Genomic DNA, 26,058 nt, shown 5'->3' with positions numbered 1-26,058 from the left:
TAAGCATTTTGTTTTTCTAATTCCTTAACATTTTGCTGCTGGAAATCCAGAATTAACAAATCATTTTTCTTCCCTCTTTTGAACAGATAAAAACCATAGGTATTCATAATGTTATTTTCCCTTGTAGCTAAAATTGTCTTTGGAGGGAGAGCAATCGCCAAAGCTTGTTACCAATACAATTCTAATGTTTAGTTTTAATATGGTAGACAGGTAGTTTCTTGTCAGAAATAGGCACATCTGCAAGTGCAATAATTACTGTTTAATTAAGATAATTATAAAAGAGGAATGTAAACACTTAAGGTGCAGTATGTCTGAACATTCTTTCCTTTCATATTATTCAAACATTTGCCATACACCTGATTCCTTCCTGTCCCCCTCCCCCTCCCCAACCACTACATCAATCCTGGATAATTATAGCAGTGTAGACATAAAACAACTCAATTACTAAATTTAAAATGGGTGGTTCATTGGATCTCATCTCAATCTCCAGAATACACACTTTGTCCTCATGTCATGTGGTCTTTCCATTGCACTCCCTTTCCATGTCCTCTCCTGTTTGTTTCCTCTGTACTGATAAAAAAAAAATTACCCAGTGACACCCATTAGCACTAAAGCCAACACCCTGGAATTGCTTTTCAGAGTGTTTAAGCTTTTAGGGTTTTTTTTTAAAAAAAATTGGCCATAATCCTAGTTACCTCTTCCACATAGCTAGCCAGAAACTTCTGATTTGGCCATTGATCTCTCACATAAAAAAGCAGGCAGGGCGGAATGTATGTCTAATTGGTCCAGCTCAGAGCAATTATATGAGAACTTTAAATACTGTCCCTGAATTCATTTTCCTTGGCTCTTTAATCTCACGTGTTAACTAGCAGGTTATCTGGAACATCTGTTCCTACAAGGAAAGGTGGTAAGTGCAGCTGCTTTGATCCTTGCTTGAAAGAGTGATAAAGGAAAGATCCTTCCAGTAAAGTCATCTAATCTGCTCCCCATCACTTTTCCTTTCTATGTGAATAGCAAAATCAGGAAGAGAGGTAGACAATTGGCAGTGCCTGTAGCCTCTAAGTTGAACATACAAACCTTTCTCTCTCTGAGAAAGAGTCAGCAATAAGCTAGGTTAAATAGTATCCGTGTCTCATAATCCAGTTTGAGTATGTCAAAGAATCATAGGTTTGGAACAAATCTTAGAGATCATCTAATCCACCCTCTATCCAGAAATTTCAGAAATATATAATTTTAGGTCTTCCAAACATATCTCTCTTTTGGAAGACTCCTCCTCCTCCTCCTCCTCCTTTTCTCTCTCTCGTTCTATCTTTCTCTCTCTCTCTCACACACACACACATTCACTCACAATTTTTTTTCATAAACATAAACACCCAACAATACTTCATTTTCTTGGACCTTTGCTAATTGCTAAAGTATAAATGATGATTCTATAACCTATTTCTAGAAAGCATTTTGCCTTTATTATCAAGAACTTGACTGAACCATACATACGTCACTGGGTATTATTTGTATAACTCTTGAGAAAATGAAATGAATTTATTATATTTTGACAGCGGTTAAATCACAAGGTTCGGTGCTTGTCCATAAACCATTATGGGTATAAGATATACTTTTTCTCTCCCATGTTTCCACCTTTTTAAAACCATAAAATAATAATGCCTCTCTAATTAGGGATGTAGTGGCAATTATTTATTTGCTGTCTGCAAGCTCTTTGAAGTTAAAACACCTGCTTCTTCTTGGTCTTGACAAGACTAATCATCTGTATAGGCTGGGCTAGAAGAATGTCAATCATACCTTAAGTTCAGTCATACCAAAATAGACACCCATAAACTGCAGCACCCCCAAATAACAGAGTCTAATTAGAAATCAAGAAAAAATTAATACCTGACTTATCTTGAAGCAGTCACTTGCGGCAGCAGTGAGGTGAAAGATAAGACCATTCATGTGGCTCTATTACCCTCTCCTTCAGCAGCTATTTCATCATATTTAAGCAAAGGGATAAATGGGCCTGGAAAGTCACCACCTATGGTTGTGAAAGTTGGACAAGCAAGACAGGAAGAAAATAAGTTTGTTTGAGTTATAGTGCTGGAAAAGTTTCCTGCACATTCCTTGAACAGCCAAAAAACCAAAGTACTGGAGCGCATAGCCCCAGACATGTCAAAATCACGAAATGGTGTCTTATTTACTTTGTCCATGTCATGCAGGGGAATTCACTGGACAAACCAGTTGTTTTTTGGAAGAATTAGTTGGTAAAATGAAACCAGGACACCAAAGAACAACAATGGCTGGACACTATCAAAGCTGACACCAGACAGACCATAGAAAAACTCAAAGAAATAGTGCAAGATCAGAAGATGTGGAGAGACCTGGCCCATAGAATCACCAAGGGTTGGACCCAACTGAATGGATATCATCATCGTCATCATTGTTGTCGTCATCATCATCATCATCCACTGAGCATCATTGATCTCCCCTCTCACTCTATTCTTTCAATTCAAACTAGGTGTTGAAAATTATTATGGCTAATAACATCTTCCTGATACCACAACAAAATAGATACAGCAGCACTCAGTCTTTACCAGTGACAATTGTCTTCAACATTAGGGATATAATCCATTGCTTTCTTCCTGTTTTACAGCACCAGGGGAGATAATAGTGGGTCTCCTCCCAGGTTCTCCCTCTCTTAAAAGGAAAAATAATAGGCACCGAGTATTAGATAATTAGACCTGATGCTTGATTGTGCTTCCTTTCTCCCCACCCCCACCCTTACTTTCCTTTTTCTTTTAGATTTAGATTGTAAATGCGCATGTGGGAGTGTCTTCTTGATTTTATGCAAGTCTGTTCAATGAAGGTATAACAGTAACACAATTTTATTGAATGATAAATTACATCCATTCTCAGATTAAAAAAAGTAGAAATTACCTTTATACCAGGGGTGGAATTCTACCAGTTCGCACCTATTTGCTAGAACCGGTTGTTAACATTCTAAGCAGTTTGGAGAACCGGTTGTTAGAAGAAATTACTGGCCTAATCCTGTAAGGAAGGCAGGAAGGAAACATTCTGGTGTTGCTTACAGAAACTGCCTCTCCGTTAACCCTTATTACATTCTTGGCAGGACTAGACTTCCTGTCTCTGGAACTTCTCTGGAGTTTTTCCCCCCTCCTTTGCTGGTGCTTTGCTTGTGTGACATTCAAAGTTACAATGGCACTGAAAAAAGTGACTTATGATCATTTTTCACACTTACAACTGCAGCATCCCCACAGTCATGAGAGGCCAAGCAAGTAGATGCATGCCTCAATGTGAGTGATATTGAGTTTGTCATACCCAGTCAATAACATGATCATCAAGCCACGTCCACTCAGTCACATGGCCACCAAGCCATGCCCACCAACTAAGCCAGGCCCACAGAACTGGTTGTTAAAAAATTTGAATCTCACCCCTGCTCTATACTTAAAGCTAAGTTACTAATTATTCATTTTGAGCTAAAGAATGAAAAGAGACTTATGTCCTGTTAAACTCTTTTGATTCAGCCCATTCATCGGTCATAGTGACTTGAGTAGATAGGACTAGAAATTCAATATCTGTAGACCACAAATGGCCACCCCACAGGCTGAAAATGAAAAAGCTGAATTATTTAGCTTTTGTGTAAGTTATCATCTGTTTAAAAAAATTAGAATAGCTACATCTTGTACTTTGTCTCATTTTTTTTGACATTACATTTTTTTTACAGGTGTATGCCAATACATGCATATTATATTGGAACACAACTTCCACCTAAGCATTTCAGCAGTTAAAATTTATTGCATATTTCTAGCAAACAAAGTACTGTAGGCAGATCTAGTCACAAAGCAAGAAAGCTGACATTCCATGAGTCAAGCAGGTGATTTGGGAGGATAAGTTACAGTGTTAAGTGCAAACATGCAGACCTCAAAGAAAAAGGGATGGTACTTATCACGCAAGGAAGATTCTGTTGCTTCACTCTAGAGTCTATGTTGTGTGCAAACAAAAGGCTTGCAGATAAATAGCTCTATTATACAATATTTAAACAGATACCCAAGAAGGGAGGGAATCCTTTGCATATTTGTTTAAGAGAAACTTTGATATATAAGATCAACTTCCGGGAAATGAAGCATTGGAAAATTTGAAATTTTAGTTTCAAATATAGTTTTGTTTCTATTGTGTGTTCAAACTCACATGGAATAATGGTTTATGTTTCTTAGAATCAATTTTCCATCCTTTTTTCACATGTGATCTTTAAATTTATAATCTATGATTTGGATTTCAGGATATTTTTTAATCTTTAAAAAAGCAGTGCATTTATATGCATTTCAACAGAGGTTAAAGAGACGAAGGGAGGGAGGGAGGGTGGGAGAGAGAGAACCATGCCATATTTGCATTTCTCTCCCCTTTCCCCCCAGAATTCTGAATTCAGCCTCCATCCTGTATGGGTTATCCAACTGGGATTTGAAAATATTTTCCCTCCCATCTCTTGAATTGGCAGTTGGATCTGCAGAAGCACAAGGTTCACTTTCAGTTCAACATGATAATTGATCAGCAATTATGTAGCAGGCAGGTGGAAAATAGGAATAGGGTGGAATTTGCCTGAGAGGAAAAAAGGATTAGAGAGTTTTGGCTGTATGTGTCAGCCTGTAGTTCCTTTCCTGTTTCTAACCTTGGGGTGGTAAAGTGATTGGTATCTCATTCCTCTGGGGGATTCCTCTGTTCTCTTTCTCTCTCCCCCACCTCCTCTCTCTCTCCCTCTCTCTTCTTCCTTCATAGGCAGATTATGTTATTTATACTTTCTAACACTATTATTTGTGAATTTAGCCTGGTTTTCTTGGGCCATGGAGGCAGCAGAGGAGCAGTGAGTATGTGCCAAAGGATTTTAGCAAAACCCATCAAGGCACTGATTATGATTTTGATTTGGAACTTAACGTTTGAGCAATCCTGGCTCACCCTCAGACAGTAGTTGTGTAGTTGAAAGGGAGGGCTAAAAGCTATTAGGAATATATGGCTCTATTTAATTAATTGGTTTCTCAAGTATGTCCTCACAAAAGGAGGGAATTCATATAAAATCACCACAGGAACATACTACAGATAAATAACAATGCTGGACTTTTTGGAGGGAGTGGAAGGAGGGTTTCTATTTCATCATAAAATGTTAAAGTTGTGAAATTCAAATTTCAGGTTTATAGGGAAACCTAGGGATGGGATTCAGGAAATCACTCTATGCAAGGCAAAGTTGGGCATTCAAGAAGTGAAAGTTGCAATCTGTGAGTGCAAAACCTGGTATCAGCTACCTGAGAGTTTTCTCCTAACTGGTTTAGGATATGCAGTAAAGGTCTTCTATATATCCTATTCTACAGTATATGAATGTACGTTCCTTTGTACCATATATCAAAAACCAGTAAAATTACAGTGAAACATTTACCCAGCTTTTTCCTTTACACATATTTCTATCATCACTGAAAGCTTCCATGGACCACTGCTTTGGTCTTCTCCAAAACTTAACAATGTGGTAATGTACTTTCTAACATATTTTTCCTTTAAAAGAAATGAAAAATGTAAAATAGACAAAATCATACAAGATTTTTCAATCTTATATAATTTAGGAGAGATGGGTAGCTAGATATCTATAACGTGACACTGCAATATCCCAGTTTGAGAATCATTTCACTAAATGGGTCGAGTGCAGAAAATCAGGAGTCTGGGCAGTTCAAATGAATATAGGTTTATTGTATGTTAATGCTCTCTACAAGAATCTGAACTACTAATGGTCAAAGTGGGTTGACGATATGTAAGAGTCAATGAAATTCAAGGATGAATGAACTTAGACCTCTTGTGAGGTTGAAGAAACTCAAGAATTATGATGTTCTTGACTCCACTCTCAGGCTCAGCCTGGTCATCTCCTACAAAATGCTTTTGATTTAGTTGATATCTAATATTAACTGAATAAATTTAAGCATACATCAAGGTAAGCTGTTTTGAGATCCTCACAATACATACATTTTTTGCTGCCTCCACTACTTGAATCTTTATGCAATACACAGGTGACAGCATTAAGCCAGATCTAGCCTATAGCAGGAGTAGCGCTGGTTCTAACTTTAGGCAGACAGATGGTCAACTATGGTGATCTTCAGGAGCTGTATTATTGCATGAGCTGCAACTATAGTTGTCAGGATTCCAGAAATTGTCCATTTCAATCAGTAACTCCGAGACAAACATATTCTCAAAGTGCTTTATTAAAAACAGAAACTTGGCACGTCTGTGAGATTCTAAAACTAGTTTCCTCCCAGACTTCCACAATACTCAATCAACACCCACCTCTTTTCTCCCACATCATAAATGACGTGAACCAATCATCCTTCAACTACAATTCTTGCTGCACCATAGAGAATGACCTTGACAGTCTTACGTATTTATTATGTCTACTGAAAATTACTCAAATAACAACAACCCCCCTTTCCTTTCTCCATAACTGTGTGGTAACTTTTAATAGAGATTCCAAAGCTGACAGGCATCTCCCCTTGGAAAATTCACCTCCTAAAAAGAACATATAAGAAAAAAAATACAAACAGGGATTAATGTTATAGTTTAACCCCCTCTCCCTCCCCGCTTTTGGTTTGTTAGGAAATTCCTCATGGAATTCTTTAACCAATCTATCTGCATGTGCATCCCAACTTTTGACCCAAGTTGCATCTGATACAGGGTAACCCTTCCATAAAACCAAATATTGCAATTGTCCTCAGTGTAATCCAGAATAGAAGATTTTTTTGATTTCATAATGTCTCTCACCCTGTATGATTAAAGAGTTTGGGGAAACGATTGGTATTGGTCTTATCATTGATGTATTAGCTGGTTTTAATCAACTACTATGGAACACTGGGTGAATTTTTCCTAATAGTCAGGGAAGAGTTAGTTGGATGGTGACTGGATTGATTATTTTCAAAATTGGGAATAGACCTAAGAATTTAGGTCCCAACTTTTTACTAGGAAGTTTTAATCGAAGATATTTGGTTGACAAATATACTTTGTCTCCTACTTTAAACGGTGGTTGGAGGGATCTAAGTTTGTCTGCTTGCTTTTTGTAATCTTTTGAGGCTTCAGTCAAAGCTTTTTTTATGTCCTCCCAACCTTTTTTTAATGAGTACATCCAGCCTGTTACAGTCATAGATGTAGGAGGTTCTCTAGGTAATTCTGGCATTGGGACAAATTCCATTCCAATGTTGATTTGGAATGGAGTCAGCCCTGTGCTGCTATGTACTGCATTATTATAAGCAACCTCTGCAAATGGTAATAATTCAGCCCAGTTTTCCGGTTGATAATTTACATTATGTCTAATGTGTTGTTCCACCATGGCGTTCACCCTCTGCTGCTCCGTTGCAGGCCAGATGGAATGCTGAGGATAACCCTTGGGAGGAGCCAGTAGACTTTAAGAACTCCCTCCAAAATTTAGCGGTAAATTGTACCCTCTGTCTGATATTATTCTATGAGGTACTCCATATAGTCTATAAATGTGCATCACGAACAGTTTTGCAAGCTTTTTTGCAGATGGAAGTCCTTTACAGGCTGTAAAGTGGGCCTGCTTAGTCAATCATAGTCCAAATGATTGTATTCCGCCCCCACCACTCTCAGGTAATTCTACAATAAAGTCTATTGTGATTTCTTCCCATGGCTGTGTTGGTTCAGCTACTTGTTGGAGGAGGCCAAGGGTTTTTCCAGTTCTGTGTTTCACCATGGCACAGACTGAGCAATTTTTTTACATAGTCCTCGACATCAGGTTTCATTTTTGGCCACCAGAACTATCTCCTGACTAAATGTAGGGTATTTAAGAACCTGAAGTGTTCTCCCAGCTGCGAGTCATGGCTACACTTTAATACCACTAGTCTTAGGTTTGGGGGTACATAAAGTTTAGTTCCTTTCCAAGCCAGTCCCTCATCCATTGTTAATTCAGTTTGATCCTCCACAAACCAGGGATCAGTAAATAGGGCTGCTTTCAACTCAGTGGTAAGTTTGTCTTCCAGGCATTTGGAATTGTGATTGGCTTGGCCTGGAGTGGTTACTTGGCCTGCTGATTGAGCTTCTGATATTAAAGCCTGTACTATTTCATCTCGGTGACTGTCAAACTGGGGTTTCCTGGAGAGGGCATCCGCCAAGATGTTTTCCCCCCGGGAATACATTTCATGTTGAAGTTGAACTGCTTGAAGTATTGAGCCCAGCAGACTTGTTTAGGGGATAGTCTCCAAGGGGTCTTTAGAGGTTTTTGTGATCAGTCCAAACCTCACATGGCTCCTTCACCCCTTCTAGGAAATGTCTCCAAGTCAACAAAGCCCATCATACTGCAAATGCTTCTTTCTGCCAGACTACCCATCTTTGCTCTATGTCCGTTAGCTTTTTGGACACATAAGTGCAAGGCATCAGTCGGTTCTGAGAGTCCTTTTGTAGAAGAACAGCCACTACCACCACATCACTAGCATCAGCTTGGACTATAAAAGGTCTGGTCGGGTCTGGGTGCTGAAGAATAGGCTCAGCTGCAAAGAGGCATTTTAAGGTTTCAAAAGCTTTCTGACAGTCCACGGTCCAAGCAACGGGTTGACTGGGCTTCGGTTTGGTGGGTGAAGGGCCCATTTTTAATAACTCTGTCAAAGGGAGGCAACCTTGGCAAAAGAAGGAATGAATTGTCTATAGAAATTGGCAAAACTCAAAAAAGCTTTGAAGTTGCTTTTGTATTTTGTGGGGTTGCCAGTCCAGCACAGCTTTCACTTTTCCAGGGTCCATCTCAATTCCCGGGTTGGATATTCGGTAGCCTAAGTAATCCAGTAACTCCTTGTGGAATTCACATTTTGACAGCTTTACATATAACTTGGTGGCTAGAAGTTTTTTCAGGACTTGTCTGACCAATTTGACATGTTCCTCAATGGTTTCACTGAATATGAGGATGTTCATCAGGTATACAAGGACCCCCTGGTAAAAGTGCGGATTTAATACTTCATTGATGAGTTGCATAAATACTGCGGGGGGTGGGGGGGCTGAAGTCCAAAAGGAATGACTTTGAATTGGAAACTACCCAAAGGGCAGATGAAGGCTGTTTTCCATTCATCTCCCTCTTTTATGTGGACTCAGTAGTAAGCTTCTCTCAGATCTAGCTTGCCTTTTGACAGGTAGTTTAATAAGTCCTTCATAAGGGGGAGAAGATACATGTTTTTGACACATACGGCGTTCACGCCCCTAAAATCAACACATAATCCCAACCTGCCATCTTTATTCTCCTTAAACAGTACTGGAGTGGCCAATTTAGATTTGGTAGATTCAATAAAACCTCTGTCCAAATTGTCATTGATGTATTTCCTCAATTCTGTCTTTTCAGCCAGTGTCATGGAATACATCTTTGGTTTTGGTAGTTTTGCCCCGGGTTTTAACTCTCTGGTGCAATCAGTTGCCCGATGTGGAGGTAAAACATTACATTCCTCTTCACTGACTGCTTCAGCCAAGTCTCTATATTCTTTCGATATTTGGGGAGTACCTGGGAGAAGGTTTGAGGCTTTGGCTGCTGGTTCAGGTTTTGGATTCGAGTTGGGTGGTGGTTTCTTAGTGGGAGGAAGGGGGGCAGTGGGCCCACCCCAATAATGATTTTCCTGAATCCATCCTCCCACTTGATGTTAGGGGCCCATTTATCTAGCCAAGCAAGTCCCAATATGCTCGATTCTGACATTCTTGGAGCCACAATAAAGCATATGAGTTCACGGTGAAGACCCATTTCCATTTTGACCAACTCTGTCAATTGGGTTGCTGGGGTTCCCCCAATTAATGTCCCATCCACTTGTTCAAATCTGATTGGGTGTCTTAGTGGGTTAGTCTTTATGCCCAATTGTTCAACGATGGGAAGCCCAATAAGACATCTAGAGCATCCAGTATCAATGACAGCTTCTAACTCCCCTGCCTCCCCTGTGTTAGGTACCACTAACTTGACTTTGACAGTAAAAGGTATGATGGGAGCACTCATCATTGGTTCATCTTTGACGGTCGGGTTCTTGGGTAGGTGGTGTTGATCTGGAAGTTGGTTTGTTTCCTTCTGTGTAGAGAGGACCTTCCAGGATGTGCTTAGCAAACCGGCTAGCGTCAGGAGGTTTCCCTTGAATTTTTCGACCTCTGACAGTCATGGTAGACTTTGGTTGTGGTGCTTGTGGAACTGGTGCAGGATCCAGACAGTCAGCTGCTCTATGGCCATCTTGGCCACAATGGTAATATTTTATCATTCTGTTGGATCGGATGCAGGTAGTTTCAGCAGGTATAGTCAGCGGTCGTCTGGTCACAGTTCTTTTAGGCAAGCCTTCCAGAAGGGTTTTTTTATGTGGGTTAATATCGCGGTCTAGTCTGAGGGCAGAGTCTCAGGTATTCCCCTAATGTTACATGCCTTCTTTACTTCTGGGTTAATGATGTTCTTAAAATAGTGTAATGTCATTCTTTCAGGCTAATCCCTGAGATGACTCACAACCCTTCTAAAGTCTCAAATAAAGTCTGATAAGGGTCATTTGCTCTATTTCATTTCCATTAACTTCTCTTCGTTTTCTGCCACCCTGTCTGGATTTTCAAATCTGAGTCTCAATAATCAAATAAATCCATTGACATCATGTAATTCTGGGGCTTGTTCATCATGTAGCTAGGCCACCCAGTCAGAAGCATCCCCTTCGTTCATCCCATCTGTTATTGCAGTAACAAAATTGCGCTCTGTTGCACATTGGTCTCCAAATTGGTCTTTGTGGGACCAGATTTGAGTGAGGAAGGAAGAAAAATGCTCATGGCACCCATTGAAAATGGCCTTGAACTGTATCTGGTCTGGTCTGGGTCATGGGTGGGGAGGTGGTACTGGCCTGGCACCTGCAGGTGGAGCTGGAATGAAAGGAACCTGACAAGGTATGTATGTAGATTGGGCAGGTCTTCTGAGGCCTGGGTGGGTTGCTCCAATTGGGGTTTGAATGGGTGGTTGCCATGGGGTGGAGGGGGAGTGATTGCTGTCTGCTGTCTGTGCAGATCCCCTTGTGGGTCAAGGATTGCTGACTTTCCTTTGGACCAGGGCTTTGTTGGCGCTGGTGTCCATTGGCACTGAATCCACCCCGGGCCTGGATAAAACCCTCACCCTGTAGGAATGCTCTCTGCAAGGGGTAAATTTCTTTCTGGGTGATGGAGAGTTGCAACATACCTCTTATAGCCAGCACCTCTGGTTGCCATGGGCTGTCAAGCTGGGCCTCTCCAACCGGCATCTGGACAATTTCCTCTTCCCTCATAACACTAGGGAAAGAAAAGATGGGCTGTGCCAGGCTCCAACTTGAACAGGTAGGTTGTGGCTTTGAGACAAAACTTTTAATTGCTGGAATTGTTGTGGTAATTCTGCCAACAATTGGCTTCTAGAATAAATTGGGAGGGTTGTCATCTTGAGAGGGATCCAATCCAATTTGGGCTTCACCCGTCCAGTCTGACTCCTTTGCTGTATGCAGATGGCTCATGAAGGACCTTTCCCTCGGCAGTCTGGTTAGCATTGTTTGACAATTCCTCCATAGTTTGAGCATCTTGGTCTGGCTCCTAAATCATGTGTCTCTTCTGCATCTCTAAATACCTGCATTAGCTCCTCCAAAGGGGGGCTGAGAGATTCGGCTAATGCTCCAGAGGACCCTCCCCAAGCTCCCTCCGTTTCACCTTCTGGGTTGGCTGAATTTTGGGCTTCCTCCATTGCTGGAAAAAATCCCTGGTGTTTTCAGCAGCCCCTTTAGCTGATGACTTTCGGAATAATGTCAGGGTTCCAGAAATTATCCGTTTCAATCAGTAACTCCGAGACAAACATATTCTCAATATGCTTTATTAAAAACAGAAACTTGGCATGTCTGTGAGATTCTAAAACTAAAGTTTCCTCCCAGACTTCCACAATACTCAATCAACACCCACCCCTTTTCTCCCACATCATAAATGACGTGAACCAATCACCCTTTAACTACAATTCTTGCTGCGCCATAGAGAATGACCTTGACAGTCTTATGTATCTATTATGTCTACTGAAAATTACTCAAATAACAACAACCCCCCTTTCCTTTCTCCATGACTGTATGGCAGCTTTTAATAGAGATTCCAAAGCTGACAATAGTCTAGAATAGAGAATAGAATAAAGTACATAGAAAACTTCCTTTGTAGACATCTAGGACAGGGGTGTCAAATTCAATTTCATTGACGGCTGTGGCTGACCTCAGGGGGCCAGGCAGGCATGGCTATTCACTGGAGCATGGCTGACTGGGTGGGTCATGGCCAACTGTGTGGGTGAGACCTATTGGGTGGGTATGGCCAGCTTGACACCACTCTCCAAACTGCTGGCATGTTTCCTCTTTGCATTGGATAGACCAGGCCAAAGCCATACTGGCCCGGTGTTTCCTCTTCACATTGAGTAGACTGGGCTGAAGTGACATGGATAGACTGGGACCTGTAAACCAGATCTGACCACATAGTGGGCCACATCCAGTTTGTGGGCCTTGAATTTGACATGGCCTGATCTAGGACATGATGCAACTTTAGCAACAGTTTTGAAATAAGATTTCCCTATCATGCTCATCAGCTTCTGGGTACATAAAAAGAAAAATTACTTAGTGCTTTGTCTTAGACTGTCACATGATTGTGGCAGTCTACAAATCTAATAAATAAAAATTGGGCTAGAAAAATATGCTATTGCTATGGAGATGCTAAATGATATGTCCATTATCCGTATGGCAAATGTACTGTGCATCACATGTCAAAGGGAAGAATCATTCATGGTAGTAAGGTAGTTTATTTCATGGCATCTTTTCAGAAATGCACAACATAGATCACTGATGAGTACATACTATTATCCAAGCCAAGGTCCCCTCTTGATCTTTGAATAGTGTATCAAGGTTTTCACGTCAAATAACCAGTTTGGTGTAATGGTTGAGATCCCAGAGGAGAAACATAGACTGTGTGTTCTAGTCCTTCCTTAGACATGAACGCCAACTTGAAGACATTGAACCAGTCACTCTCTTTAAGCTCAAGGAAAATAGAAAGGATTATTATGTGCACTATTATCAGTTTTACAGTGAAGGAATATAATTCTAATGAATAAAAAAAACTTCAACCAGTTCATCCAATTATAACATTTTCACCACTGGAAAGCAACCTGCAGACCAAAGGCTCCAAGAATTGCTATCATACTAGAAAAAATGTTCAGATTTGACTATATTTTAGTAAGCACAGAAAAAAGAAAAATAAATAAAATAAATTGAGGACCCAAATTTATTCTTTGAAATTTTTCCCCCCAAAGGGATGTTGAAGGGGATCTGAAAGAAGGAGGCTTCTAGATGGAAAACTGTTCCAAATCCTATTCTTAAAACTCTGAAAAAGCAAAGCAATATTGTTATGTCTGTGGAACTGGTTGGGGTCCCCAACCAGGTCCGCTGTTTGAGCGGGAGCACCAGCAGCTCCCATTGGTTGGCTCTGTTTGACAGTCGGCTATATAAACCGGCTGTCGAGCAGAGCCAGCCGTTGTCGCCCGCTGGTCTGCAAGTTAGCAAGCAGACGCGACAACCCTTTATTCTTTGCAATAAAGCCTGTTAGTTGTACGCTCTGGTCTCATGCCTCTTCCTTACCATCGCTCTACAACACTGGCGACGAGGATGGGATGGTCGAAGGCTAACCAGACGCATTTATTCAAAGAGCTGTAAGTCACGGAGAGTGAAGCCACGGGCGCTGTAGCCGCAGCCGCCCCACGCTCGCAAAGAGCGCGAAATTCAAACTGATATTGTTTGAGCTGATTCGCTGAAACGAGCCACAGGTGCCGCAGCCGAGGCCGCCCATGCTCACCAAGAGCGCGATTTTCAAAAAGAGCTACGCAGCCCAGAGAGACAACCGCGGCCGCGTTCTTTTCAGAGCGCAAATTCAAATAGTGATTGAAGAAGACGAACCTGTTCTTTTCTCCACGATGAGTACTAATTCAGCATTTCCTCCATTCAAACCAAACGAGGAAACATGGGACTCCTACAAAAATCGATTCAGCCATTTTCTTGACGCCATCGGTTTAGCCGATGCTGCGGAGCATAGGAAGAAGTCCTATTTCCTGAGTTACTGCGGAGCCGCTGTCTTCGACACCGCTACAGCGTTAGTCGCACCCCGCGCCATCAGAAGCGTCCCATGGGACGAGCTACAAGAAATACTTTCAAATCACTATTCGCCCAAGCCGTCCCAAATAGCCAGAAGGTATGCCTTCAGGGTCAGGAAACAGGCAGAGGGGGAGTCGATCAACGAATACATGGCCGCCCTGAGAACAGCCGCTTTACAGTGCGGATTAAAAGAATATTTGGAAGACATGCTGTTGGACCAGATCGTCTGTGGGGTGAGAGACCTGAGACTCCAGAGGTGTTTACTGGCAAAAAAGGACTTGACTCTAGCCTTAGCCATGGAGGAAGCCCTGGCTGCTGAGCTCTCGGCCCAGTCAGCAGCTGAAATTCAGGGCACTCAATCTAAACCCAGCACGCCAACTGTCCATTCTGAAGAAGTAATCAGCGAAGATGACCCCACAGACGCATCTGACATTAACCGCCTCAAACATCAGAAGCCTTCACAGGTAGGAGCGGGGCAAAGAAACAGCTTCACCCCCAAACAACCTCCCATGTGCCTAACCTGTGGAGGCTCCCACCCTAGGGCATCCTGCAGGTTCATCGGCCTGAACTGCCAAAAGAAGGGTCACATCGCTAGAGTCTGCCAAGCAGGGCGATCTCTACCTCAAAGACCTCCACCACCTACTAACTCCCAAAGGCAAGTGGAGGACTGCTATACCTGCTACCACGCTAACCATACTTCCCAAACCCCTGATAAAATTAAAATTTCTGTTTTCCTAGAAGGTAAACCCTGCAGGATGGAGGTGGACACGGGATCCGCGCTCTCAATCATCTCCTGGGATACCCTGAAGAGGATCCAGCCCAGACTGTCAAGGAAACAGCTACAAAGATGCCACTTGACGCTGTGGGACTACCAGGGCAAGAACATTCCTGTCCTCGGGAAAGGCAAGTTCCTTGTTCAATTCCAAGCCTTTAAGGGCCATCTGCCTCTAGTGGTTGTTAATGGTACCCTCCCTAGTCTGTTGGGACTTGATTGGTTTCCTTCTCTCGGCCTTAGTGTAACCGGGATCCATGCTGTCTCAACTTCTGATGTAGTTACACTATTTTCTGATTTTTCTGATGTATTTAGCAATGAGCTGGGTTGTTATTCGGGCACCCCCATATCATTTTCAGTAGACCCCCAGGCAACCCCTCTTCGTTTAAAACCACGGAGGGTACCTTTTGCCATCCGTCCCAAATTGGACGCAGAACTAGACAAACTACTTAAGCAAGGGGTGCTAGAACCCACTGATTTCGCCAAATGGGAGACCCCCATAGTCACCCCACTTAAGAAAGATGGCAGTTTGAGAATCTGTGCGGATTACAAAACCACGCTCAACCGCTATCTGCAGGTCAGCGCATACCCTGTCCCCGTTATTCAGCATCTATTACACACTTTCGAACCCGGCACCATTTTCGCCAAGTTAGACATGTCACAGGCATACCAACAGTTCCCTGTCGATGAGCAGACAGCGGAATTACAAACCATAGTCACGCACAGGGGGGCATTCAAGTGTAGGCGCCTCCAATTCGGGGTCAGCGTGACCCCAGGCATTTTCCAGTCACTCATGGAGAGGATTCTCCAGGGTCTCCCAGGAGTGGTCCCCTACTTCGATGACAACTTAGTCTCAGCCACGAACCGACCCCAGCTCATTCAGAGAGTCAGGACAGTGCTGGAGTGGTTTAGACAGCATGGCCTTAAACTTAAGAGGGAGAAGTGTGCCATCGCCACTAGGCAGGTGGACTCTCTGGGTTATAGAACAGATGCCTCTGGCATCCACCCCGTTGAGTCCAAGGTGAAGGCCATCCATGAGGCACCCACACCCACCAACAAGACTGAACTTCAAGCTTTCCTGGGACTCCTGAACTTTTACGTCTCATTCCTCCCGCACAAGGCATCGGTCGCTGAACCATTACATAGGCTACTAGATAAAGACTCGCCCTGGCACTGGGGACCCAAGGAAACCCATGCTTTCAAGTCAGTCAAATCCTTACTCACATCAGAAGCAGTTCTAGTTCAATTCGATCAACGTCTTCCCCTGGTCCTGGCTGCTGACACATCCCCTTTTGGCATTGGGGCTGTCCTGAGCCACAGACTCCCCAACGGTTCCGAGGCACCAATTGCTTTCTTTTCTAGGACCCTTTCTTCAACTGAGAGGAACTACAGCCAAATCGATAAAGAGGCCTTGGCTGCAGTGGCTGCAGTTAAGAAGTTCCACGAATTCTTGTTTGGCCACCACTTTGAGTTAGTGACTGACCACAAACCTCTTTTAGGACTTCTGTCTGGAGACAAGCAAACCCCGCAGGTACTTTCACCCAGAATGACCAGATGGACCCTGTTTCTGGCCGCTTACTCATTCAGGTTAGTGCATCGTCCCGGTAAGAACTTGAGCCACGCCGATGCCCTCAGTCGCTGCCCCCTGCCAGTCCCAGTCGAAGACCCAGCGCCTATCCATGCCATTTTTGAGGTCAACGAACTCAAGCTCCCAGTGACAGCCAAGGACATCACGGCGCACTCAAAGAAGGACAAAATCATCGCCCAGGTTCTGGACTGGGTGGGAAGGGGGTGGCCGGAAACTCAATGTACAACTGATTTTGTCCCCTTTAAAACCCGCCAGCAGGAACTGTCAAAGTTGCAAGGTTGTCTACTGTGGGGAACAAGAGTGGTCATCCCAGCCTCCCTTCGAGTGCCCATCCTGAAGGTGCTTCACGAGGGTCATCCGGGCATCGTAAGAATGAAGGCCCTGGCCCGCAGCTACGTCTGGTGGCCCGGCATGGACGCTCAAATCACCAACTGGGTAAGTTCTTGCCAGCCTTGCCAACAAACCAGGGCTGCCCCTCCAGCTGCCTCGCCCACCAGATGGGAGAGTGCAAACGCCCCTTGGTCCCGTTTGCACGTCGACCTGGCTGGGCCTGTACATGGCAGGACTTTCTTGGTGGTCGTGGATTCATACTCCAAGTGGATTGATGTAGCCTTACTTCCCACAACCACCACCCAGGCGATAGTTAAGGCCCTAACCCGTCTATTTGTCACCCACGGGCTTCCTGACACGCTGGTTTCAGACAATGGCCCACAGTTCACATCGTGTGAATTCAGCATGTACACTGCTCACTTGGGCATCAGACACGTCCTTACAGCGCCATTCCACCCCGCTAGCAACGGGATGGCAGAGAGAGCAGTTAGGTCAGCCAAGGAGGCACTCGCCAGGTTTGGCCAGGAGGATTGGCACTCTAAATTGTCTCGTTTCCTACTCAGCCAGCACACAACGCCCTGCACCACCACCAACAAATCTCCTGCCGAACTTCTAATGGGGAGACGCCTTAGAACCACCCTGGACAGGCTACACCCCCACTACTGCCCAGACACCCCCTTAGGGTCCGACAGTCTGGTCAGAGACTTTGCCCCACAAGACCTGGTATACGCCAGGAACTACGCGGGGGATCCGTTGTGGGTGTCAGGACAAGTCGTGTCAGTCACAGGTCCCAGGTCCTACAGGATCCTCCTAGAGGATGGACGTTTGTGGCGGAGACACGTAGATCAACTCAGAAGGCGGCGGAAGGGCGCGACAGATACCAACCCATGCCAACCTGCCAGCGCCAATGACGCCTCACCAGTGCCTGACGCGGATCCCCTGCGGAACCTGGTCTTCCCTGACGAGCGAGAGGACTGGCGGGAGAACACAAGTTTCCGGCCAGAGTCACCACTCCAGTCACCGAGTGACCCAGTTGACCAGCCGGACCTCGGGACTCAGCCGGGCCAACCTGAGCAGGGGTTTTCATCAGCACCACAGGACACTACGCCGGGGCAAACCCACGCCCCGACGACCGCTGAGGCAAGTTCCCAAGACCAAGACTGGACACCGGCCGACAGTTCACCCGAACTGCGACGTTCTGGTCGCCAGCGAAGACAACCCTCGTATCTACAGGACTACGCATGTCCCCAGCTGGGGGAAAGGGGTGTTATGTCTGTGGAACTGGTTGGGGTCCCCAACCAGGTCCGCTGTTTGAGCGGGAGCACCAGCAGCTCCCATTGGTTGGCTCCGTTTGACAGTCGGCTATATAAACCAGCTGTCGAGCAGAGCCAGCCGTTGTCGCCCGCTGGTCTGCAAGTTAGCAAGCAGACGCGACAACCCTTTATTCTTTGCAATAAAGCCTGTTAGTTGTACGCTCTGGTCTCATGCCTCTTCCTTACCATCGCTCTACAACAAATATTTTGCCCCATTTTCTTTAAGGATGCTATAAGTCAGTGGCCTTCAAGCTTTCCAGCTTTGTGGACTGGCAGACGAGTGGGGAAAGAGGATGCTTCCGCAGGCGCATGTGCCAAACTTCTTCTACTTCTACTACTTCTGCTGATCACTGGATGCCTGCAGTTTGGCAGTTCAGGTCTCACCAGAGTTGACTCAGCCTTCCATCTTTTGGAGGTGGGTAAAATAAGGACCCAGATTGTTGGGGGCAATATGCTGACTCTGTAAACTGCTTAGAGGGGGCTGTAAAGCACTGTGAAGTGGTATATACAGTAAGTCTAACTACTATTGCTATTGCTATCATGCTACAATGTATTTTTATTGATTTCTTCAAAAAAAAAACATTTCCTAACTCTGGGATATATTGTTTGGTAACAAATATTGATTTCTAGCTTTGTTTTTTTTTCCAGTAGATTAGCAACGATTTCACTCAACTGTTAAGAAAAAAAAAAGCCTTCTCAAATATTAAATGCAGACACTCCCAAAGGCGAGGCTTACTTTAAGCCTAAGTATTTAAACTATAAAAGAATGGGGAAATATTAAAATTTCTACTCTTTCCACATTACAGCATAAAGTTTTGAGATCACCATTCCTTTTGGAGGAGGATGCTTTCATTTTTAGTAATCAAAAATATTTCCCTTGATTAATTGTGCAACTCCTGTAATATCATAGTGTCAATTTTATAAGAGATTTGATTAAAGAATGCATTAATTCCTGACAGCCCTGGCCAGAGGCTAGGGATGTGCTTCTTCCATTCCTTTCAAATTGCCAGATCAAGGATCCTGTTCCAACATTAGTGAAGGAATCGAGTTATGGAATATACTTTTCTGCCCCTATTTCTTTTTTCTCATTCCCTTTTTATAAACTTATTTGGAAAGAGTTAATAAAATCTACTTCCAGTTAAGAAAGTGATACCATAATAATAATAACCGGTTTTCTTTTTTTCCCCACCATATTGCAAAAATCATAAGCACAATGTTGTTTTGGAGAATGGCTCATGGAATACTGTGGTATTTATTTCATACTAGATATGATTAGCATTGTGCTAGTCTGGTGTAGATTTTATGTATATATCCTGGATGAAAAGATCTTGTTCTAAATCAATCTGTCCTAATGATAGAATTATACTTTTATTTTATTGGGGCTTAAGTGTCATGTGTGGAACAGTCTTCTAGACATACCAAGGCTGTGTGCATAGGGCATAGGCTCTGTATATATCACATCTAAAAGAAAAATGTCATGCCATTTATATGAAGAATATGTATGTGTTTACAGAGATACATTTCCTATTTGTTATGAATAAAGAACATTATTTTGATTTTAAAGTAAGTTTTTCTTATCTTACTATAAGTATTCCACAGTTTTCCCACTATTCTGGAAGTGTTTTTGAGCTTCCAACAGCTTTACTTCCAGTTCAGATTAACCATTCTGCATTTCAAATAGGGTCATTTTATGGCTCAGAGCACTAATATAATTAGTTGGAACAGCATCAGTACACTTTCTGCAATAATGTCTTCAAGTGTCTTCAATGTATTTTACATTAACATAGAATTGCACACATCTATATTACATGTATCAAAATGGAACCCAAACACATTCATTGATATTTTAAAAACAAAACATGGTGGGAGGACTGTGCCAAATCCTGCCCCATACATCTATTCCTGATTTCTCACATTGACTGGAAACAATTAATGTTATTGTATAACCAAATACAAATGAATACCATTTTGTCTCTGTGGAATTCGATATCCTGAACAATTGGGATTCCCAATTCTACAGAACAGTATAACTGTGTTGATCATGAACATGGTTATATGTTCACTCCAAGCTTTCTGCTCCAGCAGAATGTCTCTATTTCTCATCCATTTTGCCATTTTGTCTACCATTAACAATAGAGTTGGACCTCCAATGATCAAAGTACACTGTAGTATTATTAAAAGCCTTATCACTGCAAATAATGTGTGTGTGTGTTATTTTCTTATCTCCTATCCATACAAAGAATGCATATTACTTTGTTTCTTTTATTTTCTTCTCCAAAGGAGGATATATGTGTGTGATGGGGATAATCAGCAATCCAATGCAGAAATACTGAGAGGAAAAAGGACAAATCTTAAGGGCAAACTCTATGGCAATAACCTTACCTTATGGAATGTTTATGATTCTAAGCACAACCTCTTGAGCTCATAGTTATTGTTTTGTAATCAGGGATAAGAATGATGCAGGCGACTGAAAAAGGAGGGAAATGCTCTGCTGTATTCATAAGACCAAATTTCAGCTTGCTCAGCTTCATTACAGTCAGAGCAAGTAGCACATGTATGTAATGGCAGACTTTGGCCTAAATCCAGGAAACTGATTACACAGTCACCAGAACTAATCACAATCAGCTGTGCCAAGAAATTAGGTCATCCTAGTCCCTAACTCAATAGTAGTATGTACCTCAGAATGATAACAGGGACACTGCCAAGATGAAGCAACACAACACAGAAAGAAGGCAGATATAAACTCCACACTTTAAACTCAATAACAAGGCAGATAGGGAAGCTGACTGAAGGCTCATCCTCCTGTTCCCTGAATTAAAGCACAAATATGCTTTGGAGACTATTTGTATAGGCCCTGTCTCAACCCTACCTAGCCACTGTTAAAAAAGCATAAAGTCATCTTTGGTTAATCCAATTTTTAAAAACCATGTTTTTCATCACGTGTATATGATGAGTTTATTTGCTATTTCACTTTGATCAATGATTTGCTTGTGAACAAGGTCAGGGATGGGACTAATTGGTCACTTTAAACTGCTACAGATGTAGCCTTTCTCTTGCAGTCCATGGACAATTTTTGGTGCCATTCTGCTCTAAAGGTAGGTTCTACCCATTTATCCCTCAGGTTTCTGAACAAATCGCTGGCCTAGAGAACTGAACTAAGATGCAGTTGACTAACACCGTCAATAGGAATGGGGCTTCCATGGTGAAGCAGAAAAATGAGAGCTGTCTATTTTTCAGAGCTCAAGCTCCCATAATGTCATTTTGAATATTACACATGACTTTCCATTAGTAATATTTATTTATCATAGGCTCAATCCCAGGAGAAATGTATAGCTTTTTATTCCATGTATCAGCCCCTCAATTGAAAGAGACCTGGCAGTTTAAAAAAACTGGCTCCCCTCTGGCCCTATTTCTGTGACTAGGGATCTAGTGAGTCAAATCGCTGAAAAATATGGTGAGATCAGGGTGATAAAGTGGCAGTTAACCTGCTTTATCATGGCTCTCTTAGGCATGTCAGTTGTTTGGGTTGCTTTTCAAGACAGATTTAGCACCCCTTCAGAAGAGTGTATTTAAAAATAAGTCAAGAAATAGCTAACAGTGTGGAGGGTATCAGTTTTAGGGTGAAAAAGGAAGGGGCTGTCCAACTGCAGCAAGCAACTGCCCCTTCCTACTGAGAGCTGTTGTATAGGGACACTTTTAAACATGGCTTTACCTCTCTTCTGAAATGATACCAGACCTATATTCAAGAAAATTTAAGCATAGAAGAGTACTAAATCCAGGCTTAAAACTACCTGCTATTCTGAAAATCAGCTACTAGCAGGATGATAATACTAGACAATACTAGACAACACAGTATCAACAGTAGAGACCTTCAAATTTCTAGGTTCTACTATATCACATGACCTAAAATGGACACCTAACATAAAAAAAAACCATCATCAAAAAAGCACAATGAAGAATGTTCTTTCTGTGCCAACTCAGAAAGCTCAAACTGCCCATACAGTTCTACAGAGGAATTATTGAGTCTATCATCTGCACCTCTATAACTGTCTGGTTTGGTTCTGCAACCCAACAGGACAGACACAGATTTCAGAAGATAATTAGGACTGCAGCACAAAACAATTACTACCCACCTGCCTTCAATTGAGGACCTGTATACTGCACGAGTCAAAAAGAGGGCTGCGAAAATATTTACAAACCCCTCACATCCTGGACATAAACTGTTTCAACTCCTTCCCTCAAAATGATGCTATAGAGCACTGCACACAGAACAACTAGACACAAGAACAGTTTTTTCCCCAAAAGCCATCACTCTGCTAAACAAATAATTCCCTCAACACTGTTCAACTATTTACAAAGTGTACACTACTATTTCTGTTAATCTTCTCATCACTCCTTATCACCCATCCCCTCCCACTTGTGATTGTAGGACTGTAACTTTGTTGCCTGTATCCTTGCAATTTATATTGACTGTTTCCTAGTATGATTTGATTGCTTATTGTACCCTATGACTATCATTAAGTGTTGTACATTATGATTCTTGATTCTTAACAAATGTACCTTTTCTTTATGTATTCTGAGAGTATTTACACCAAGAGAAATTCCTTGTGTGTCCAATCACACTTGGCCAATAAAGTATTCTACATTCTACATGAGGGGGAGGGCTGCCCAGCCAACTTATGGAATCATCTAGCTTGGTACTAAGTTTTGAGAAATGATTAAAGCTAAGGTCTAACAATCTATCAAAACTCTCTCCTCCATCTGCTTCAGCTCCATCCCACATTAGGGAGTGATTGTTATATGTTGATTGTTTTTTCTACAATGAAACTTGCAGGAGAGGAAATGAAGCCATGGGAATCTACAAATCGCTTGTCTTGACCAGCATTAAACTGAAAGGACAGCACCATTCACCAGCTTCATCATTCACCATTGAGAGTTGAAATTAGGGCTTGACCAATAGGCTTAGTTTTCAGCTAGCTCAGGAACTGATCATTCTCTGCTGTGTGAACCACATTCCATATTAGAATGTTCCTTTATGACAGCCATACTGGAGATGTATGGATTGAAAAGACCACAACTTTTCCAGGTAAAGAAGCACTTTTTTGTTGTCTTTTGTGCCTACACAAAACTATCCAAGGAAGCTATGCAGTTACCTTTTCCATAAAGCTGAGTAAAATGTGTCAGATATTTCAGCAATGATGAACTAAATCATCAGGTTCCTTTTGTCCCATCATATAAAGTTCCTCCTTTCTAATGTGTTCCAGTGAAAGAAAAGCAGAAAAGACAAGATTTTACTAGAGTAGAAAAGCTTCTTGAAATGTCTTTCCTAAGCAGGAGTTTTTGTAGACATTGCTGAGATATTTGTTTTCTGTCCCTGGATAGGACTATCTCTGTTGCTTCCAGAAGGGTTCATCCAGGTTCATGGGCATTTTATGGAACAGTTTTTGTAGTAGCATACTTCCCAATCCTTCCTTTCAAACTGCCAGTGAATGTTGTCTATGTGGCTTGCACAGGAAGACACAAGGAACCATGACCATAAGGTCAAGACATTTGTGAGTCTCCAGAACTTGGCAGAAGATTTATTAAGTAAAAAACTAAGCCAACAGGACATTCGTGTGGGAGGTTTCTTGTCTTGGGTTTATCAGCTATTTGACCAAAATCTTATGCTTCCTTTTTCATTAAAAGTATAAACAATCTTCAATAGTTAGTGGTTAGGTTTGGGCTCATTTGTCTTAAACAGACAAGAAATATTTTCTCCTGCTCATAAATTACAAATTTAATAATCCAGGACTTTGATTACTCTATGTGGTCTGACCTCCATTGTAATCTAGGAGAGACTATTTGACACCATTCCAAAAGTCAGTTCCTCTTGTATATGTTACAAGAACACAGTCTGGTGTATGTGTGTTTTACTGGTAAACAGTATCATAAATGAAAATTTTTGTGACCCTAGCTCCGTTAAAAAAAGTTTTCCAGAAAGTGGTATTACCTTTTTTTTCCTTTAAAAAATATGCAATTTCTTATTAACTCAAATGAGTTATCTTATAGTCATATATCTAACTCTTTTTTACAGATTACCCAGGATATGTAATTCAAACTAAGGCCCTATTTCTCCCTATAGCCAAGATCCCTGAGTTGAGTATCAGAAGCAAACATTTTGGTTATCTTTCAAGATCAAATAAAGTTCCTTGGAGTTTAACAGAACAGGAACAATCCCAGATTGTATTTGTGTGAAACATTGCATCATAAAAAATACAAATACTTGAATGGAGAAGAGTGTGTGTGATTTATGCTTATCTGAGGGCCTTTTCCCATTTGCTTCTTTTTCTTGTGCCATATCCATTATTGGACGTTGGTGAACATGTTGGCGATCCTATTTTTATCAACAATCACATGAAAAAGTGCTGTTGAGTTTTATCCAAACCAGTCCCACTGCCATCTAACCCCAGCTCAAAATGTCCCAGTAGTATCATTTTTCTGCATCTACTCTTCATCTCATTCCCAGACTGTTCTGGCATCTGCTCCCTTATTCTGAGACCATTCTATGACTAGCCATCATTGTCTTGAATGGCCGTCAATTGACCAGAATGACTTGTAATAGAGAGAGGCTACAGATTGATAAAGAGGACAATCCATTTCAGGCAGGTATGAAGATTTGCCAATTGAAGCAGCTGTCACCTTATAACCCTACTATTTGGATCAGGGCTTCAAGATTCTGCAGTCCTTATCTCACTAATATTTGGCAAAAACTGTTCAAATGTTACAAGTTGATAATTCCATTAGAATAAAGGATTTCTTCTATATGGGCAAACTTCTCGTTGTATTTATTGTAAGCTGGATTGGACACTCGGAATTTTTTTTAAAAAAATGGTGATAAAAGAAAGTAGGAGGATTAATAATGCATTAATTAATGAAGCTAGTCCATGACTTATGATCATTCATTTAGCAACCATTCAAAGTTTCATCAACACTGAAAAAAATGGTTTACAATTGATCCTAACATTTCCAACCATCTCAGCACCCACATGATTGCAATCCATGCATTTGGCAACTAGGACACATTTAGAACATCCTATGATCACATGATCACCATTTGCAATCTTTCCAACCAGATTCCAATAATCAAAGTCATCAGGAAAAGTTGCAAGTTACAATCACATGTTTTGCTTAATGGCAAAACACTTTTCCAGGCCCAATTGTGGTCATAAGTTAAAGATTATCTGTAGGATCTGGAACATAAAGTAAGTCAACCCAAATACCTAGTAATATGTGAATGCATTTAAAAAGAACACCCAAATTAAGCTATTTAAATATGCTCAATCATAAAAATAGTGTAGCAAGAATTAAGAAAATATAATTATAAAATAAAGGATATGGATGTTACTGTGAAATCTTCCCACATATATTAACCACATTGGGAATCTTGCTTTAAGTTTAGGGATATCTTGGGAAATTCTTCTTTCTTTGTAGTTTTGATCATCTTTAACATTTTCCTAAGCTTCCCAGGTAATATTTGGTGGTGTGACCAAAGCAACCTATTCATTTTTGTCTCTGTTAATAGCATTCTTCTTCAATCTAACATAAACACAGGCTTTTGTTTGTCTTGATAAATATCTCACATAAGCCACATACACAGGAACTTGTATCCATATAGATTCAAGAGGATATTAGTGCAGTGGTATGCTAATTTAACAAGAAAATGGAATCTCATTCTTCCAGAGATTAGAATTGCTCCAACCTATAGAGCTTTTCATGCAGGGGTGGGTTTCTACTGGTTCTGTCCACCTCTGTAGAACCGGTAGCTCTGAAGAGCAGTAGACATAGAACCGGTTCTATGTCTGCTGATGTTTTTGTCCACCTGCCCACCTGGGCTCTTACCTGATCCTTATTTCATGATTTTTC

At 41.9% G+C, this 26,058-nt stretch overlaps 1 long non-coding RNA gene across 1 annotated transcript in view; it reads right to left on the bottom strand.

Moving 5' to 3' along the window:
- Positions 1 to 484: 484 nt before the first annotated feature.
- The window catches only part of LOC148126854 (uncharacterized), a 42,319-nt gene continuing 16,745 nt past the window's right edge, over positions 485 to 26,058 (bottom strand). The window contains exons 2-3 of the long non-coding RNA XR_015741406.1: positions 1,888 to 2,026; positions 485 to 570 (exon numbers count right to left, since the gene is read on the bottom strand). This is a non-coding gene — a long non-coding RNA (uncharacterized LOC148126854). The remainder of the gene's footprint in view (positions 571 to 1,887; positions 2,027 to 26,058) is intronic.

This window comes from Pseudonaja textilis, chromosome 2 (genome assembly GCF_049901715.1).
Source record: "Pseudonaja textilis isolate UNSWEBS1 chromosome 2, rPseTex1.2, whole genome shotgun sequence".
Lineage (NCBI taxonomy): Eukaryota > Metazoa > Chordata > Lepidosauria > Squamata > Elapidae > Pseudonaja > Pseudonaja textilis.
The sequence above is the reverse complement of the archived record's forward strand: the minus strand, read 5'-3'. Positions and strand labels throughout refer to the sequence as shown.